The sequence below is a fragment of the Rana temporaria genome, chromosome 6 (genome assembly GCF_905171775.1).
Source record: "Rana temporaria chromosome 6, aRanTem1.1, whole genome shotgun sequence".
NCBI classification, from domain to species: domain Eukaryota; kingdom Metazoa; phylum Chordata; class Amphibia; order Anura; family Ranidae; genus Rana; species Rana temporaria.
In genome coordinates, this window is record NC_053494.1 from 115,571,331 (window position 1) to 115,585,914 (window position 14,584).

General features: G+C 45.2%; 1 protein-coding gene across 2 annotated transcripts in view; it reads left to right on the forward strand.

Moving 5' to 3' along the window:
• The window catches only part of ICA1L (islet cell autoantigen 1 like), a 74,913-nt gene that overhangs the window by 36,909 nt on the left and 23,420 nt on the right, over positions 1-14,584 (forward strand). The window lies entirely within an intron of this gene.

Here is a 14,584-nt window from a genome sequence, read left to right on the forward strand (position 1 = left end):
GGCATGTAAGGGGGCGAGGAGTGGGTTAAGAGGAAGTTCCATTTTTAGGTGGAACTCCTCTTTAAGTACTGAGCGTCATCATCGACTGCAAGGTAAGAGGAGCACTAGTAAGGTGAATATAACTGGGGATGGGGGTTTACAAAGACACTGTTACTGTCACCTTGCCCATGCAGGGTAAAGTATCTCTTTAAAGCGGCGTTCCACCCAAAAAATTTACTTTAAAGAAATCGACAGCATTATACATCAACATTTGGAGACTGTAACGGAATGACCCATGACACCCAGAGACTTTGGAAGGATGAGGGGTACTCCTGTGCCAGCATCACCAAGGAGTCTTATGTCTAGGGTCACCTTATGTTGGATAGGGCCATAGGGTGACTGAGAAATTATATCCTAAATTACAGGACAGGGGACATATGTTGGATTGTTTTAACATGGGCAGTAATCTACAATATATTCTTTAATGTCTGTAAAGAATATTCTGACCCTACCGGTCAATAATGACTCTTTTCAATGATTAGCCCTGACTAGTGAGATGTTAAATAAGGCTGGCTCTTGAAAGGCCTTTCATTGTGTGACAACACTGTTTAAAGCCTATTGAAGCTCAGAGATGTGAATACCTTTCTATCGGAGACGGACCGTCTGTCTAAAGATGTGGATTGAGAAGAAATCATTGTGTGATGGTGTTTTGTTTGAATTCTGTTAATGAAGGAATGTGACTTCTCAGGTGCAGGTGAATGACTTATTGTCAGAGACGTAACGTCTGGGGGACAATTAACTCCTCTATGTAATTATCTAAAATAATGTGATTGAAGCTCATCGTGTGATGTATGGGTGGGTGTGGTTTTGTTCCTGTGATTACTGTAACCTGTTGTACTGTATAGAAGACTGAAAGTTACCATTAAAAGTGTCCATACATCTTGAAACAGAGAATAGAGCGGTCAGTCTAATTTTCTGGGGAATTGATATGGATCGTGCCGGCTGGTTTGTCTGTGTGTCGGATAAGCTGTCGTGGGTTGATGGAAGGTCGTAAACGGTGGTGACCGTTACAGAGACATTTTTATTTTTTTGCCCCCTCCCACAGCGCTGTTGCTATGAGGTCCCTTGTATTCTGCCACTTCCTCTCCGTGGCGATTGACTTCATTTCCCTCCGCACTTGTGCTTGCTAGTGCTCCTGGGAGATGTGTCATCCTTTCCCATGAGTCAGTGGGCAGCGCCAAGGGCTAGGTTGCACTTCAGCCGCCGCCCGTTGTGATGGCAACCAGAGAAGTTACCACCGCTATGTGTGCATAATACGCATGTGTGAGATCGGGGAGGTGCATGCTGGTTAATTCAGCAGCACCATAACCCGGAAGATCATTCTTGTGGGCTTCCTTCCCCTGGCCACAACCTAGATGGGAACGCACAAAAAGAAGAAATATAAGATGGGTTTCTATATTAAATACAAACTATAGCCGCGTAATATTAAAGAGTAATGTGCTAGATATCTGTTGAACTGTCGAAATTGACCACAGTTGTACTGTGTATTGTATGTACCCCCCCCCCCCCTTTTTTTCTTTTGTATTTCTCAATAAAAAAAATTATTTGGGGAAAAAAAAAAAAAAAAAAGTGTAATGTGTGTCACATTATAATAGTATAATTATAATAGATGGATTAAAAAAAATAAAATAAAATGCTAGATGTCGTTGGAACTCAACACTGTCACTTTACACATTTAAAATCTCATTTAACAATGACATCAAGACATACTGTATATATCATTATAGAGAATTTCTTCTTAAATTTGTATGAAGTCAAACCTTCTCACAGAAGGGCCCAGTAAATAACCTAGACTAGAACTTTTAGTAGTACATTGGATATCTTTAAACACAGAGATAAATGTAGATTTATACAACACACGTTTCTTAAAGCGGGAGTTCACCCAATTAGTTATTTTTTTCTCTTTTCCCCTTAGATGGATGCTCGTTGTTTTGTCTAGGGTAATCGGCTAGTTGTTTTAAAATATGAGCAGTACTTACCGTTTACGAGATGCATCTTCTCCGTCGCTTCCGGGTATGGGTCTTCGGGAGCGGGCGTTCCTTCTTGATTGACAGTCTTCCGAGAGGCTTCCGACGGTCGCATCCATCGCGTCACTCGTAGCCGAAAGAAGCCGAACGTCGGTGCGGCTCTATACTGCGCCTGCGCACCGACGTTCGGCTTCTTTCGGAAAATCGTGACGCGATGGATGCGACCCGCGGAAGCCTCTCGGAAGACTGTCAATCAAGAAGGAACGCCCAGTCCCGCAGCCCATACCCGAAAGCGGCGGAGAAGATGCATCTCGTAAACAGTAAGTAATGCTCATATTTTAAAACTAGCCGATTCCCCTAGACAAAACGAGCATTCATCTAAGGGGAAAATGTGTTCTCTATGGGTGAACCTCCGCTTTAAGCCTCCTACACATGATCGGACTTCAAACAAACTGTTCCGTAGATTTTTGTTTGAAGGGCGTTGGCCGTGAACTTGGTATGCACACACGGCAGGACTTTTTCAGCCGAAAACATGAACGTATTGACGTACTACGTAGTTTTTCTGCTCCTTAGTGCCACCCTTTGGGCAACTTCTGCTATTGCTGGTTGATCTTTTGCTTTGGTTCTGAGCATGCGTGTTTGTTTGTACTTTTGGACTTAAAGCGGGAGTTCACCCAAAAATCAACTTTCTGCAGTTATATCCAGCATACTGCTGACATCTGCAGTATGCTGGTCTTTTTTTTTGGTACTTATCGTTATAGCAGTATTTCTTCTATGGCTCCGAGTGGGGATTACTTCCTGGTATAGGCGTTCCCGAAGACAAGCAAGTTGATTGACAGCCTTCGATAGCGCGTCACGGCTTCCCAAAATCCACACGAGTGACACTCGGCAATTTACGGCGCCTGCGCAGTCAGCTCTACACGGCAGGCGCCGTAAACGGCCAAGTGTCACCTCGGCTGTTTTCGGAAGCCGTGACGCGCTATCGAAGGCCGTCAATCAACTTGCTTGCCTTCGGGAACGCCCATTCCCCGCAGGATTCCCCGCTCGGAGCCATAGAAGAAATACTGCTATAACGATAAGTACCAAAAAAAAAGACCAGCATACTGCAGATGTCAGCAGTATGCTGGATATAACTGCAGAAAGTTCATTTTTGGGTAAACTCCCGCTTTAAGTCCGATGGACTTCTGTACACATGATCGGACTTTGCTCCATCGGACTTTTGTTGCCAGAAAGTTTGTCTGTTTGCAGAGCGAACATTTGTCCGATGAAAACCAAGACAGTTTGTCCGATGGAGCGTACACACGGTCGGATTTTCTGAAAAACCTGGTAATTTTTGAAGCTTGTTGTCAAAAAGTCCAATCGTGTGTATTGGCCTTAAGTGCCACAATTAAAATTTGGATTCCCAGGGAGTTATCCTATAATAAAATTACTCTTGCATGTTTGGGGGTGTGTTTTTTTTATTTATTTTTTGGCTAAATTGAAAATGAGTTGCAGGTAAAGTGTAAAATATTGTATTTGGCTTGGTATATTTGTAACTCCAGTAAACTTTAGTTCCATTGCAGTAGCCTCTCTGGTATTGGGTTTCATATTTAGATTCCGCTTTCTCTCTTAGAGCTAATCTTAGGACTTTACCAGCACTAGGCTATCTTGGGAGATTATATCAATTGGCGGACGATCATTCTTTCAATAATCTCATTATGTGTACCAGGCATTACTGCTAGGTAATGTATAAAGAAACAATTGAATAGGCTGACAAAAGCCTGATTGTGGGAAAATAGAAAAGATAATAAGTTTGAAGTGTCTTTGATAAAATACCGCATGCATTCCTCTATACCAGTCAGCCAAACACTGTATCCATTATTACACTATCATTTTGTTTTTTTCTCCTGTTTCTAACTTGCAAGCATTTTGCTAGCGCTGCTGCAAAACCTAAATTAATGTCTTTGTATGATAATCCTGGTGTTTTCACAGCTAGTGCCTCAATCTATTCTCTAGCATGCCTGAGAGTAATTCAAGCATTATCATTTCCATTAAATCAAGTACTAGAGCGTTTGCAGACATAGGAATATGAAAACAGCCAGTGGAACCACATTCAATTCTAGTGATATCTTTTCGAGTGAATTTAAACTATTACAAGCTGAGTGTGCTGCTGTAAGAATTTTGTAATCAATTAGGAGCGAGCGGTGCTAAATTATTCAAGTCTATAGAATAACCCAATTTATGCAAATCGTCTTTGCTTTATCTGTTCTGCCTATTTGTCTTCATGTGGATGTGTTTCCATCTGAGCACATAGCATTAATGACACCTATAACATATTTTGTAAGCAAAATAACATTCAGAATTGCAAGCAGTAAGTGAAGTTTATCTAATGCTATGGAGAAAATTACAATAAAACTATTCACTCTGCAAGAGCATTTGCACTCTGGAACAGAATTATCCTCAGAGCTTTAGTAGCATTAAACCCAAAAGCAACCATTTATTATATTGCAGCTTACCAATTGTTAGATCTGATGGCTGCATTAGTTTCCTTTTTTTTTAGGCTTTCTTCTGTTTTTTTTATCTGGTGATCAAACGTGTGTTCAAATCTTCTTCTTTTTTTATTATTATTATTTTTGTACAAAAGTGAGGCCAGAGCACTGGCAGAACATAGTAAAAATACAACGTGACCTAATACCAGGACATAAAAAGGACACGCCTGGAAAAATGCCCAAATATCACATTATTGGCGGATAAGCATATATTTATCGAAGGGGTCACCTGTCTTAGGAAGAACCAACATCCACACCAAGTTATCTTTATGCAGTAATTTGAGATTTTCCTAGCTTGTGACGGAAAATATTGATTATATGAAGACAGGAGGCGAGTATCTTATGCAATAATCTTCCTTTATTAATGCTCACAGCAGAATGTATTTCTAAAAAACTTCAATGTAAAACTTTTCAAAACAACTACCACCCCCAGCAGTCCATATAGTCACTAACCACGCCCCTACAAGGACCTCCATAAAAGGGCACTGCCTGAGGTGGTTCTTCCTCTTTCTTGATGTGATGATGTCTAGAGGAAAAAACAGTACCAACGTAGGACAGAGGTGTAACTTTGGAGTCCAGACCAGCCGGTCGACGTCCAACAGCTTCCAGGGGACAGCTAACCACTGACCGTGACCCAACAGGGTTCCAGGAACGACCGATCCCAACAGGGGATCTCAAAGTAGTATCTGTGCATCAGCACGAAGACGGGATTCCCTCATCCTCCAAACTGAAGAGTCCGTCGGAAAGGCGCACGCGGAGGTTCAGTAGCCTGTGAAGAAGAAAACAACCGTAATAGGGAGGGTAGGGAGGGAAGATACTCGCCTCCTGTCTTCATATAATCAATATTTTCCGTCACAAGCTAGGAAAATCTCAAATTATATATCGGACAGGAGGCTCATATCTTATGCAAGTTCAAAGCTATCTGTAACCAGTATATATTACAACAATACCCAGCATATATTGGTCTTAAGAGATGACTGACAATGAGATATGATCCTGAGGTCTGAAATAGAATTGGCGAAACGTGGATTCCGAAGACCAATCCGCTGCTCTCAAGAGATCGGAGAGCGAGCCTCCTGAGACGAGAACTTTGGTAGCCATAGCACTCCTGGTGGAGTGTGCACCGAACAGGGTAACGTCAATGCCCGCCATCTCCATGGCGGTTCTCACCCAGCGTGCCAGAGAGGCAGACGAGACCGGGAGGTGAGGTTTAACATAGGACACAAGAAGTTGGGAAGACTCTGCCGGGCGTAGAGCAGATGTCCGGAATTCATATGCCCGTAGGCAGCGAACTACACAGAGGAGTGGGTGGTCCGGGAATGAGGGGTAAAAGACCGAGGTAATGCCGGTTTTTGTTCTACGTACGATGGAGAATATAACCCCCTGCGGCGCAAATTGGCGCCTGGAGATATCTAGAGCTCTAACATCGGATACTCTCTTGACGGAAATCAGACAAAGAAGGACCGTCAGTTTTATGGATGAGTCTCAATGAGAGATCCGCGTTGTCCCCCCAATTGGCGAACATATCAAGCACCTTGGAAACATCCCAGGTCGCTTGGTATCTAGGCCTAGGGGGACGTTGAAATTTTGCTCCCCTCAGCAAACGACACACTAGTGGATGTTTGCCAATAGGCAAGGAGTCTACGGGACAGTGATAGGCCGAAATTGCTGACCGATAGATGTTGATCAAACTGTATGACCTACCGGATTCAAATGAATCCGCCAGGTAATTGACCACTAATGATACAGGGGCCTGTACGGGATCAACCTGCCGTTGATCACACCAACGGACCCATCGTTTCCAGGCTGATCGCTATGCCGATCTAGTCCCGGGGGCCCAGGCCATGGCGAGGAGATTCTGAGCTGAGTCTGAAAGGACTCTATGAGAGGTTGGGACCCCGAGACTAACCACGCGAGAAGTGGAAGGTTGTCCTCCTGAATTAGGGGGTGAGGCTCCCCGTTCGGACCGGTGAGAAGGTGGGGAAACTGTGGAATCAGTCTGGGAAAGTCTATGGACATCTCCAGTAAAAGTGGGAACCAAGGTTGGGTCGGCCACCATGGCGTAATCAGAACCACGTTTGCTCCCAGGTTGGATATCCGTAGGAGAAGTCTGGAGATCAGTTGGAAGGGAGGGAAAGCGTAGTGTGTTCCCTCCGGCCAAGGTTGGCGGAGAGCGTCCACTGCGTAGGCCTCCGGATCCGGCCTCCAGCTGAAGAAGCGAGGCAGTTGGTGGTTGAGTCGGGAAGCAAAGAGATCGAAGGATAGCGGTCCCCAGAGCTCCTGTAAGAGAAGAAATGTCGAGCGATCCAGTCTCCAGTCGCTGGAATCGTGAAGATATCGGGAATTCCAGTCGGCCACCGAGTTATAGATTCCCGGGATGTATTCCGCTATAGGGGTAATGCCGTGGGTTAGACAAAAGTCCCAGAAGTCCTTTGCAATATACGCCAAGGTTCTGGATTTGGTGCCTCCCAGGCGGTTGACATATTGCACCGCCGCCACATTGTCCATGCGAAAAAGAATACAGCATGTGGGAGTATAAGGCATGAAACTCTTGACCGCGAACAGGGCTGCCAACAGCTCTAGCGCATTTATATGGAGAGAAGTCTCCGAAGGGGACCAAGTTCCCCCTGTGGAGGCTGCGCCGCACCGGGCGCCCCAGCCCAGGCGACTGGCGTCCGACTCTATGACGATGTCCGGGCTGGGATTGAAGATGGTTCTGCCGTTCCACTCGACGGCGTGGTGAAGCCACCATCGCAACTCCTCGGTGGTTTCTTGGCAAAGGGAGATTTCGTCCGAATACCTGAGACCCTGTCTCAGGTGCATAATTTTGAGCCTCTGAAGGGCCCTGTAGTGCAATGGGGCCGGAAAAATGGCTTGGATGGAAGCCGCCAGTAGGCCTACCAGGCGTGCTAGCGTACGGAAAGGTATCCCCTGCGTAGTGCTGAACGAATTTCTTTGCGGATAAGAGCGAGTTTGGTCTTGGGAAGACTGGGGGTGGATAGGACCGTGTCCACCGTAAATCCTAAAAATTCCATCCGTTGGGATGGGACTAAAACTGATTTGTCGTGGTTGATTACAAAGCCCAGTCTCTGTATAAGGGATATTGCCCAGGACATGTGGAGAAGGGCTTGGTTCTTGGAATAGGCCATGATGAGGATGTCGTCTAGATGGATGATTAGACGTACTCCCCTGCTCCTCAGAGCTGCCACCACTGGTTTCATGATCTTGGTGAAACACCATGGGGCGGACGACAGTCCGAACGGGAGGCAAGTAAATTGCCATATCTTGCCCTTCCATGGGAAGCGAAGAAGGTATTGGGATTCTGGGTGAATGGGAACCGTAAGATCTATTTTCCTTTAGATCTATTTTCACGAGCCAGTCTCCAGGGTGGAGGAGGTCCCGAAAGAAAGTGAATTCCCTCCATCTTGAAGTGTCGGTACTGGATGTACTGGTTTAGGCCCCTGAGGTTGATCACTGGGCGATAGCCTCCTCCTTTTTTGTGTACTAGAAAAAGGTTGCTCATGAACCCTGCGGAAGAAGGGTGCACTTCTATAATAGCCTGTTTGGAAAGCAGGTCTAGTATCTCCTTGTCTATGAGGAGGGTGTTTCGTTTTGCAAACCGAATGGGGGGGGGGGATGATGTTGAGAGGCGGTGGGACAAGTATGTCTATCACGAACCCCCCTACTGAGTTTAGAATCCACGCGTCTGCCGTAATCGCAGACCAGGCGTGGGTAAAAAATCTCAGACGACCCCCCACAGGAATGTGATCGAGTGTGGTGTAAGGTATACTCACCAGTAGGAGGTCGGGATCGAGGGTAACCGCATCCCCCACGTCCGCGCCAGGGTCTGCCTCTGGGAGGAAAAAAGGGCGCCGGTTGAGCCACCGGGGCGGTGTAGGATGGAGCCTGGTAGTGATATTGAGCCGGTGTTCTACTCTGTGGCCTATAGTAGTTGGCACGGCCGGCAGAACGGCCTCTACTTCTGCCGGCCCTGTTGAAAACCTTATTGGTTCCTGTCCTCCTTAAGGAGCTCTGTGCCTTGTCTAGGCTGGTGAATAAACCTACGAATTTATTAATGTCTTTGATGACCATGTCACCAAAGAGCATGCCCTCAGCCGATGGGCCGGGTTCGGATTCCGCCAGATGTGAAAGCTGGGGATCTAGGCGCATGAGGATGGATCTGCGCCGCTCCACAGAGCATGCCGTGTTGGCAGTGCCGGCTAGGCATAGGGCTCTTTGTGCCCAACCCCTCAGTTGTGGGAGGTCAACTGGTTGTCCAGAAGCTGCAGCCTGCTCGGACAAATTGAGTATTTTTGTAAGTGGACCCATGAGGTCTAGAACACGGTCCTGTATTGAGCGGAAGGATCGTTCAATACCCTTCTTTTGAAATTTCCCCGTCTTTAGGAGGTATTTGGTTAGGACCGGATCCACCTCCGGGGTGGCTACCACTTTCTTGGGTATAGAGGGTCTAGGGCATTCAGCCCTCAATTTGTTGCGGGCAGTCCTATCTAAGGACTTCCTGGCCCACAATTCTACGTATTCTGCCACATGTGGCAGGGGAGTCCATTCCCCCGAACGCGGATGGGTGATTGCGTCCGGGTGGAAAAAGGGTTCCCCAAGTGCGTCCAAAAGGACTTGGTCCTGCGTGGCAGGATTGGCGGCTGTGTCAAGCGCCGTGGCCCCAGCATCCTCAATATATGATTCGGAGTCTGAGACGTCCGATCCCTCCGAGGGGTCAGCCGAATCGTCCTCCGAGGAATCAATGTATGAGTCCGGCTTAGCCCTTCTAGTGGCTCTATACCCCTTTTGAGTCTCCCTGGGGTCCAGGGGTCGAGAAGTCTCGGACTGATGCTGGGGTTGGTAGACCGTGGTGGGGGCTACCTGATGCAAACTGTTTACTTCCCCTGCCGGGGAGTCATGCACCACCAGAGTGTGCTTCCTCTTATGTGAGGATTTTCCCTTTTTTGAGGGTGGTTCATCCTGTTGGGATGGTGTTGAATTATTGTTAGTGGACTGTAGAGTCCAAGCGGATGGGGTGGTGGATGCCAGTGCAGCCTGGATGGACATGTGTATGATGTCCTGCAATTGAGAGGCACTTAGGGTATGAGAGGTGCCTGTGGGATTTACATCTCCAATGGGGTTCATTGGGTTAATTTCCGACATGATTTATTCGAGTACACAGGGCAGCTGCACTATATAGTGTATGTCAATATATTTTTAAAAGGACTTTAAGAGGGGTACTGCTCTCTGGAACAAGTTCCGGATGTATGGGTGATACAATATTAAAATTGGTTGGCTCTGTAAGGGTTACTGGTCGTTAGGCTAAAAATACCTATAACAGTATGGCTCTGACTACAGGCTCCGTCCTGTCCTCCCTTCCGTCGGCGCCAGAATGGCGACGGAGGGGAGCCTGAGATCACCAGCGGCCCGGGAACGAAGTCTCGCGAGACTACGTCCGCTGGGCGCTGATTGGTCGAATGGGCGAGATCGGAAGCTCCGCCCCCCATACTCTGAGCGAAGGAAGAAGGATCCTCCTTCAGAATGGCGGCGGTATGACGCAGGATGGTGAGAGCAAAGAGACACGGTCTCAGGTGAGGAGGAGGAGGGGGAAGGGGTCCCCCGATGCACAGAGCGGAGCACAGCGCAGTCCAAACAGGATTAACCACGATGTATAGTGCAAATATACAGAAAAATGGCAAATATATGTATGAGAACTGGCAAATATCTGCAGTAAATATATATGAATATATATAAATATATAGAGAAGTAGAAAGGTAAAAGTTCTATATATAGAATAAGCGTAGAGTAATGAAGGCAAAGAGAGAGGTAGCAGGGAAGATCCCTGCACTGCCTGCATTAGAAATTGTAATCAGAGAAAACAAATACTTATCTTATCTGTGCTGCGAGCAGAAAGAATGAGGAAGAACCACCTCAGGCAGTCCCCTTTTATGGAGGTCCCCGTAGGGGCGTGGTTAGTGACTATATGGACTGCTGGGGGTGGTAGTTGTTTTGAAAAGTTTTACATTGAAGTTTTTTAGAAATACATTCTGCTGTGAGCATTAATAAAGGAAGATTAATGCATAAGATATAAGCCTCCTGTCTGATATATAATTGAAATTATAACATGGTCACAAAACGGTACTCTATGCTTTCACGCGATATACCATTAACGAGGTGTGTCTAAAACATCACAAAAAATGTAATATGCAAAGAGGGAGAGGAAGGCAGAAAGGAATAAAAGGAGTAGGAGGAAAAGAATAGAGGGAGCCTGGAGGAGAAATCACAAATAGCAAGGCACATTTTAGCAGAAAAAGAAATGCTAGGTACCATGCAAGTCTCTAAAGATCAATATGAACATAGCTGGCCCATGGGCCCCAGACCCTTTCAAAATGTTTAGAAGTATTATTCATTTTGCTGGCTAAGTGCTCAGTTAGCATTATCCAAGACACCTGGCGACCTAAACATAGCGATTAAAACAGACGGTTGTTTCCATGAATGAGTTATGGTAAGCTTTGCAGCCAATAACATAAAGAAATCAATCTTTGCGCTGAGAGGGCGAGTTTCTCTACAGATTCATTTAGTAAAGCAACCTGGGGGGTGGGGTCTGAGGCACTGGGCCCCCCGAAACTCTCCTAATTAGGGCAAAAACCTTGTTCCAGAAGCCCCGTAGTTTAGAGTCTTCCCAACATTGTCCCGTTGGAGCGACAGCCTAGGAAGCATAAAGACGAGGTAGTCGCAAAATGCCTCGTAAAACGGGAAGGGACCATATACCGTCTTGTCATACTTTTTTACATTCACCTCTACCAGACAAATGTTCAACATAGCCTTGTATTCTGAATGGAAGCAGGTGTGCCATTAGTCCACATCCCTCTCCAAAGCCAATTCCATGTCCCAGGCCCACATGTAAGGCAGTGTCTAGCAATAGCCTATAGATGCCCAAGATCCCACCTCTCTGACGTGCATCCTGCACCCTGTTTCATAAGAGGTTACCTTGGAGTCCATTAGCACCCCTTGTCCCAAAGACTGTAGAAAATGGTAAATCTGATAGAATCAAAAGATCTCTCAGGTAGGCATTTTCAGCTTGGAACGACAATGTTGTAAAGTGAAGGGACCCTTGGTGGTCAAGAATTGGTCAATCTTATAAAGACCTATTAAGCCATCATCTAAATGCCTTTAGTTCCAAGCCTGGTGGAAAAGCGGGGCTATTTAAATAGGTGGGACAAGGGGGGGGGGGGGGGCAATATAAGATTATGATTTCCTCACACCCTATTCCACACAACCAAGGAATGAGACCATGTAGAAGCCAACATTGCAGACAGCGCTTCGTGGTTTGCCATTTAATAAAGTATAAACGATCAGCAACGCTATTCTCTGTCTGTTTTTCAACAGAAAAGCTCTGTTGCAGTTACAGCAATGAGACAGACCATTTAACACTGACAGGGGTTCTTAAAATGATCAGCGTTTGTTATAGAAAATCTTTTATCTCCAAAAGGAACAAAACTGCTGTAACTGATTATAAAATATTAGTTTGAGTTTGGCTTCAATTTTTTGGTGTATTTTAAATCTGCTAGTACTTCTTACACTCCCCTCCCCCCAAGACCGACAAGGTTGCTGTCCAAATCTGCCCCCTGTGCTCATTCATCCAGAGTGGTGTCTGTATAATACAGAAGGTGTGCTACTGGCCAGATCACCGGGGGAAAATGGGGGACTAACACGGCCTCGAAATCTAATAATTGGTACTCTGCTATAATATTACATTTTTGTTTTTGAGTTTAATACCACTTTAGTGAAGAGAGGTGAAGCTCTGCTGACTGAAATGTGTAAACAAAATGCTATTTTATTTTTCATGTGATTGGGTATTCTTTTCAAAGTGAAGCTTCACAACATTCACTAAGCCCCAGGAAACATGCTTGCCCTGCAGAGTGCAACTTCATTTGAAAAGGACTGTCACTGGACTGTCTCTGGGTCCCTTTAATTCAGTTATGTGCTACCCTCCTTTTTATGCCCTAATTGTTTGGGCTAGGCTCCAAAAAAAAAAAAACGCTTTGAAGAATTTACACTGATCGTCCATTACATTATGACCACCTGATATTGAATAGGTCCCCTTTTTGCTGCCAAAAGAGCCCTGGTCCTTGAGGCATGAACTCCAAAGTAAAATCCACATGGCAGGACCCAATGCTTCCCAACAGAACATTGCCCAAAGCATCACACCACCTCTGTCAGCTTGTCTTTTTCCCATTGTGCATCTCTTCCCAAGGTAAGCATTGTGCATGCATGCTACACAAGATGTAAAAGAAAATGTGATTTGATCAGACCAGGCCTCCTTCTTCCATTGCTTTGTGGTCCAGTTCTGATGCCCATTGTGGGAGCTTTTGGCTGTGGACACGGATCATGGTACATGGCTACGCAGCCCCATATGCCACAATCTCCGATGCACTCTGACATCTTTCTATTTGAATATTTTTTTTTAGCAATATGAGCTATAATGGCTCTTTTAATGGATCGGACTACATGGTCCAGCATACTCCACATGCATCAATGAGCTTGGCTTCCTATGACCTGTTTGCTGATTTTCCTTCCTTTGACCACCACTTTTGGTAGATCCTGACCACAGCAGATTGGGCACATCCCACAAGAACTGCAGCTTACTCTTGCCAATTTTTTCTCTACTTTCAACAAATCAACTTCAGGTACAACGTGTAAATTTGCTGCCTAACCTATACCAGACACTTTCAGGTGCCATTGTAACAAGATAATCAATGTTTTTCACTTTACATATCAGTGGTAATAACGTAATGGCTGATGGGTGTATATTGTGCAAGTTATCAACAGAATTTAGATATCCTCAAGTCTCTGATGGCATTATTGAATTTACTGATTTGATTTTTTCATACAAATGTTTATATGAAATTCTACCAATATTTGGCCAGCTTTAGTGTTGACTGGAAGCCCAAAAAATTATGCTTAATTTTTTGTATTTTTTTTGTATGTAAATGACGATTGCTATTTTACTGTGCATAATTATTGTGACTTTGTCACTTTAACAAAAACAAAGTTGACCGGTATATAGTTTAGGCTCCAAGAGGTGTCAACACCCCAACTCTGCAGATCGCTTCTGATTGAGAAAAGTCCAGACACTTTTGGTAGTGTGCGAACATGAGAACTTGCCTATTCCCCCCCCCCCCCCAACATCTTTTCATACGTTCCTTTTGAGCTATCACTGTGATGGCTGCTTCGCTGGCCAGTATGAATGTATTGGAAGAGGCAGCAGTGGCTTGGGAGGCATGCAAGCTTTGGCATTGTCGGAGCGCATAAGATTTATCTAATTGGAACAGCCCAGCATTTGGGCAGAGTGAGTGCTTTGAAAGGTTCTGCAGGTACACTACTGTGCAAAGGTTTTGGGCAGGTGTGGAAAAATGCTGTACATTTAGAAATAATTTCAGAAATAGAACTGTTTTTTTTTTTAGTCAAAACAATATTTAGTGTGACCACCCTTTACCTTCAAAGCCGCATCAATTCTTCTAGATACAATTGCACACCGTTTTTGAAGAAACTTGGCAGGTAGGTTGTTCTATGCATCTTGGATCTTCTGTGGATGTGGACTGCCTCAAATCCTTCTCTCTCTTCGAGGTGAGCTCCAGCCCCCCCACCAAAAAATTAAGTCCGCAGCTTCAAATACTGTAACTGCTGACCTTTTTAAGAAATGGCAGTCATCAGGAACAGTGGAAGTTAAAGCAAGATCTGGTAGACCAAGAAAAATATCAGACAGAACAGCTGGCAGGATTGTGAGAAAAGCAATTCAAAACCCACGTTTGACTGTTTGACTGCACGATCCCTCCAGAAAGATCTGGCAGACACTGGAGTTGTGGTACACTATTCCACTATAAAGAGATACTTGTACAAATATGGTCTTCATGGAAGAGTCATCAGAAAAAAACCTCTTCTACGTCCTCCCCACAAAAATCAGCGTTTGAACTTTGCAAATGAACATATAGACAAGTCTGATGCATTTTGGAAACAAGTTCTGTGGACCGATGAGGTTAAAATACA